The following is a 6,999-nucleotide window of genomic DNA, read 5'->3' as shown; positions in this document are numbered from 1 at the left end:
GAGAGGCTTTTTTTTTTTTTTTTTTTTTTAAACAATCAGAGTTTATTTTCTGGTTGTTCTGACCATGTTCCTGGTTGCTGTGTTCGGTCAGCGGACAAGGAAAGAGGTCTGTGATGTTTTTGGGAGTTAGCTGGTTGAAGGACCTACTGACACAACTACTGTAGGACCCAGACTTCCACTATGCCGCCTCAACTGCCCCCCTTTACCCTTTTCTCTGTCTTTAGCTTTTCCTCCTCCTCAAAGATGAAGGAGAAAACAGCAGTTTTAGTTGGGTTTTATCCAGCTTTTCCCTCTCTTTCAACCTTTTCCTTTTTCTTTATTTCTCTCCATCTTTCTTCACTACTCTTCATATGGAACAACTTTGTCAACATCTCTGAAATTCTCTCTTTTTTTTTTTTTTACTTTCTGCCCCTCATTCCCTATTCATCCCGGCATGCCAGTGTTCAAAGTGCACTTACTGCCCTCGCTTCGCTCTTCGCTGACTCCAGAGCAGTCTCTAGCAGCGTCACACAAGGACCTGTTCACACAAGGGAAGAAAAAAAAAAACGTCTGTTTCACCAACAACGCCGTGTCAGTGCATTGTAGTTTCAATATAGGATATACGATTTAATTACAAGATGTGTTTTGTTTTTTCTTTGTTCTTGTTTAATTGTTGCAAGAAACACAAACTTCTCTCTGTGTGTCAGGACTTGCACCCAAAAAGGAATTATTACTACGGTGTACTACGGTCTTTTGGTTTTTTGTGTTTGTTTTGTTTTTTTGTATAATAATTTATGTTCTTAAATGATGTTTGTTTTCTAACTGACCATTGAGGTTTGAGCTCCAGTGACATTTTGATGCAAAAAATAATTTCTATGGCATTTTGAAGAAATGTGGAAAGTATTATGATAGTTCATATCGTTGAAAATGTGTACATATCTGTTATTATTTTTGTATTTATTAATAATTGTCCCCTTTTGCTAAATATGAGCTAAACGAGGGGATATTTTTGCCCTCCTACCTTGATCTGTGTTTAACAATATTGATGAGAGTGGTCTGGTTTCTCAAAACCTTCAAGAATTTGTTCATTAGCAAGGTTGTCTGACAAGAAAAGTCTTAACTTAAGATCAGCTCACATAGCTTGTTCTAGAGCTTTCAACGGCATCTAACATGCTGTGTCCCAACTCCATACTAATTGTATACAGTATACACTGTTTGTTAACCATTACAGTATACTGTTTGTTGCTGTTAGTATACAAGAAATCATCATATTCAACTGTTCTGTATTAACATGAAATGATATAATATATGCACCGACGGATGCATATATTATACAATTAGATTTCACAAAGAGAAAGCAAAATGTTTTTTCCAAAGATTAAATACTCTTTTTCTATATATTTGCTACTGTCTCAACACTGCCTGCAAATTTCTTGACATTTTTGCAGCTAGGAGCGCCTCCTCTGTATCCTATGTGCATTGCATTTTAGGCCAATACCGTCCATCAACAGCATACTCAAAACCAACTTAGAATTAAGTATGCAGTTTGGAACTGGGACAAAGCTTCAGTGTTTTTATCAGCAAATTGAGTTTACTAAGTTGTCATGGAGATGGCTCAGTTGTCATGACATGACCTAAGTATTTAAGTCATGGGATTAAAGGTGGTTGGTTAATTGTTATTTTAAAGGTTAAGGATGAACATTAACACTCAGTTCCTATCATTTACAGTGATACTGACTGTAATGGAAGTAAATTGTTACACAGGACATGGCCTCCATCACAACTTCACCTTTCAATATAATCTACTATTCCATTCTAACACCAGAAGTTGGAGGTTCTCCTCGAAGCACAAGGTGGGGGCTTGATCCCCATTTGCTAATCAGGTTATTTACCACTATTTAGTGCTTTAAGGCTGACTAAAGAATGTTAAGATAATTAATTTACACATAACCATCTAAAAATGTGAAATATGGCTGCACCAGGAAGCGAAGTAGTCCATATAATAAGCCTGTCCTAGGGCCAAGTGTGGTCTCCTCAGTGCCATTCCTGGGCAGTCTAAAAACTGTTTGGTTGGTCAGTTGTGGTCCCCATAGTCACTGACAGAGGCCGTTTTGTTCTCAAGAGGACTTAATTGAAGACTTTGAAATCTTTAGATATTGCTCAAGCCCTTTAACATGTGGAGATGACGCGTCCAAAACGTCAGTGGACAGTTCAGCTTCTATACTAGTATTTACACCCCAGTAAACAATGTGTATTTGACATAAACTAATGAAAAAAGGTTGGTTTTGTGAAACCAGGCAGTGGTTAGCTATATCATGTAAAGGGCCCCACATTTCTGTTTTCCTGTGGTTCTGCCCTTTTTCATACTTCTTCCAGTGTTCAAAACTATATATTTAAAATGTCTTTATCTCCAAAGGCCAATTGGTGAGCTCGTCTAACAGCTCTTAGATCAGTTTAGTGATACTGGCTTAGTGGTCCTTATTTTACTGTAGATACACATGGTTTATCTGGGTACTCGCAGTGTACAGTTAACATGCCTACAATGACAATATTAACATATTTTTTCACAGTTTTCTCTATTTTGCAGGCAGTTGGCTAGCGCCGTGCTTACACATGTTAACGTAAAAAAACTCACTATAAAAAAACCAACAGATACGCTTGTATATAGATGGTTCATATCCACAGATCAAAGATGACGATCTTAGCACCAAGATGTTTTTGGGAAATGCCACCCTGACTTAGTGTTTGTAGTAATAGTAATGAGTTACAGTTTGTTGCAGGTAAAATTAAGACAAAGCTCATGGATGTTGATTTCAGAGCATTTGTACAGTATATTGTCTTTGCTGTTAAAATTCTGTGGAGGTATTAACAGTTTTTTTTTAAACCCTCCCTGTTCCTGTTTTTGCACTTTGTCATAATGCCCAGATCTTTAATCAACTTCTATTTATATAAATATTTGAGATTTAAAAAAATCTATATCTATATATATTTGTAAATGTGTTTCTGGCAACTACAGTAAATGAAGATGAAGAGTATATTCTCTGTGAGTTGGCGCCTAAACCAGCTTGCTGTCGTTGATTTTCTTGTATCTGATCCAAACTGTGGTGAATGTTGAATGTCTGAAAAATGCCTTGTAAGATTTGGGTTTTATTCATTCTCACTGCAGTTGGATCAGAAAATGGATTTCCCATCAAAACAATTTAACACTTGCTGTAAAAAAAAAAAAAAAAAAAAGGTCTTATATCCAAGCTTTTATTAAATGATTGAAAGTGGATTTTGTATTATTTGTAAATCAAAGACACAGCTTTTAACTTGGAAGGAAAGTCCCACTGCTGATCAATGTTTGTTTAGTATATTTTACTTGTCATTATTGCAACTCTCTGTTGAATGTGTTCTGTCTAAGCAACTCATTATTGCTGTCTGACATGATATTTTTGTATTGCTGGGGGAAAGAAAAAAGAGCTTCCGTGGTTGTCAGAAGAAGAAGGAGCTTAATTTATATATTATGTGATGCATAACGTTTTGAAACGTTTCTATGCTTAAGTTTTACCAGATGCATCTGTAATTACTATCTTCATTTTTTTTTGAAAACACTGTGTGCCTCCAGAGAACCAGAGAATAGTACCGACATTTGAAACTTGTGCCGACTTTTGTTTTCACGTTTTTTTTCCTAGCAGTCTGGTTCCAGTGATTGTAATGTCAACCGGTCCACCACTTTGGTCCAGACTGAAATATCTCAGCAACTACTGGATGAAGAGGATCAATCCTACTGACTGTGGTAATCCCCTGACCTTTCCTCTCGAGCCACAAGCAGGTTGACATTTTGGGTTTTTTGTGAAATGTCTTGACAACTATTGGATGGATGCCATAAAATTTGGTAGAGATGTTGATGGTGCCCAGAGGATGATCCCTAACCCTTTGGTGATCGCCTGACTTTTCATCCAGCGCCACCAGCAGGTCAAACTTTTCACTTATCCCGTAAAAAATGTCAGCCTCTACTAGACAGAATGCCAAAAAAATTTGGCTCACACATCAGTGGTTCCCAGTGATGTATCCTAATAACTTCAGTGATCCCGGGTTTTTCATGTAGCGCCATCATCATCAGAATTTCAATTTGTCCAACACTAACTTTCAGCTTTAAAGCTTTCCATTTCTACTAATCCATGTCAGGTTTTGTTGGACAACACATACAGTCAACAGTATTGGATTAAAACATGACTGTTACTAAGTTGTGTTTTGGTGTATACTAACCAGATCCTTCATCGGTAATTACAAAGGGCTCTCCTGTACTTAAAAGAAAATCTCGGACTACGACTCTGAAGCTTCTTTTCCACAGCAGGATGACTTGCCAGGTTAAGGTCAGGCTCAAATGCTGATAACACAGAAGAACATTTTTCTCTTGACACTTCAGTGCCACAGGTAAATCACCTATTTTAGCAAGGAAATTGAGCCAAAAACTAATTTTGTGGAGCACTTAATTAAGAACATAACAAGGGATCTTTGGAGAGCCCCTCTTGATGCTTGTTGTAAGAGCAAAGCTAATTCTTTATTCCACCCTTTATTAACTTTTGAGAACTGGAAAGTAACTTCTTAGTTAGAAATACAACATTTTACTCACAGAACACAGGTTCAGACACCTATCTTGGCAAATCTCCAACATCTTGGAGCATGATGTTGAATCCCAGAGCAATTTCCAGTAGTGATGTAGCTGTCCCTGACATTGGACCTCCAAGTAAGATGGTTAGAGAACAACTCCAGCTTCAGCAGCAGCTTCCACAAAGACAAGAGCATCCTTTATGGTATTGCTCTTGTGTACTGTTCAGAAATAATGGGAGCCCATGGTTGAACATTAAGTCAGACCATGGAGACACATGGCCCTTCTCTCTTTATAGCACTGATTTTATGTTGTTATTGTTTACACTGGAAAAAAGGCTACTAAGACTTCATCTCTGCTCCAGCCACTCATTCAACAAATTCCCACTCAGCCTGAGAAAGGACATTGCGGGCAGTAATCAGACATTTGCTCAGCGCTGATCATTCACTTTGTCCTGTGCTTTTGTCTTTACCTGTGAATCGTTAAAAAAAAAAAAAAGTGAAAAAAATGTATGTTTGTTATGATACTAACAGCAACTTTCTTCTCTAAACTCTAGCATCAGATTCCTTCTGTTGATCTTCATTTACAAACTGAGCCAAAGCAATGTGGTGAAGTCATAACATGCCCCTCTGTAAATGCACACAATCAATTTGGTCTCCAGTTAATTTTTGTTGAATCTTTTCTAGAGCTTACAGATCATTCATAACTAAGCAACTACATCGAAAAATCAGTTACATTTTACGAGCTATAAAACAGGCTAGTTTTGATCATTTTACAGATTAATAAAAAGGGGAATAGAGGCTGATTTACTAGCTTGATTTTCTGTCTACTACATTTAACGGTCATTAGATTAATTCAGAAAGGGAGCAGATCATTTACTAGGATTCATCTGCTCAGCCGTTTTTATTTAAAAGAAAATGTGTTGTTCCCAATGTCTTGTCCAGGTAGACGGCATCATCATCCCTGGGAATCTGTAAATCATTTATTGCACATTAAACCATATAAACGTACAGTAAAATAAAAATAAGGTCAGATCTAGTAACGTGATTTTGTGTGATAACTGAGAATTGTCTTCTGTTAAGCCCTCGCAAGTGCCCTTTGTCACTGTTGAAGGAGAACGACTAGTTTATCCTCAAAACTGAGTCAGATGTGACAGTAGACCCCCAAAGAAACTTAAAGTGCTTTGATTGATCTCACAGTAACAGTCAGATTTCATGGTAATTCTCTGACTCGCGACACGCTCACAACACTGCGTGGTCATTGTTGGTGCCTTGTTGTGTAGCCCCACAGATTGCTCCAATGTTTGCATCTTAGGCTGGAGTTGATTAGCGTTCTCCCACAAAAGGAGCTGCTGCATTATTTTTTTCATGATCACTGTTATGCACAACGCCCCATGATCTTGCTAATATGCATACCCTATTTCTAAACATCATGTTTCTTTTAAAAGGGATGATTCAGCCCAAAACAAGGGCTACTGTGTGTATTATATTCTGTTCTTTTTACGCTTACCATTTTTGTAATACAAAGCTTATCTCGCTACGCGAGGGGTAAAAGCTGATTAGCCATATATCTGCTTTTAAAAACCTACAGGAGAGGTTTTAGGGTATTTTAGGAGGGATTGAGTGTCCTTTTGAATGTAAACAGTTCTCTTAAAATTAGAAAAATTAGATTCAATCAAATGCAAGGAACTAATTATAAGATGATGATAGAGAGCTCACAGTCCTATGGCTGAGACCTAGTGTGTCAATTCTAAAATTACAGAGACCTGTGTAAACTGCTCTAAAAAAACTGCTTTGGCAAACATTAAACAGCACCGAAGCAATGACTGTAGTTACATGTGCAGATGGCTCTACTGCCATCTATTACTGCTCTCCAGACAAATCGCTACATCCAATTAGATTTATTTGAGCATGACATCCAGCAGGCATTTTCTACCCACTGCTTTCCTCAATGCTTTTACATTAATGGACTGAAATGACAGACAGAAAAATACAGTAAATCCCCAACAGCACTGACACCTTGTGCAACTCCGGCACGTCCCCAGATCTCATCAGCTACGTATCAGTTCAAAAGCACTCAGGAAGAAATGCAATACAGAACAAGTGATGTTAACCTCCAAAGTAAGGAACTACTGTTATGTAATCTTCATTTATTCAGATACTCCTGCTGGGATGACCAATTACTGCACAGGTCTTCTTCTGAATTCGTAATTACTGCAGCTACCAAGGATGTCAGATATTTACATCTAAGGGTGCTGATTGGCAACATTGGTGAGTAAAAAGTAATTAAAATATTTTATAAAAGACTGTAATTTCCCATTTATTGGCAAGAAGGAATGAATACAAATCTGATTACCCTGAATGTTCGGGGATTTTCATATCCTTTACAAATCTGTCAATCATAATATTTTTCTCTAATCGAAAGTT

Source organism: Xiphias gladius, chromosome 2 (assembly GCF_016859285.1).
Source record: "Xiphias gladius isolate SHS-SW01 ecotype Sanya breed wild chromosome 2, ASM1685928v1, whole genome shotgun sequence".
NCBI classification, from domain to species: domain Eukaryota; kingdom Metazoa; phylum Chordata; class Actinopteri; order Istiophoriformes; family Xiphiidae; genus Xiphias; species Xiphias gladius.
The sequence above is the reverse complement of the archived record's forward strand: the minus strand, read 5'-3'. Positions refer to the sequence as shown.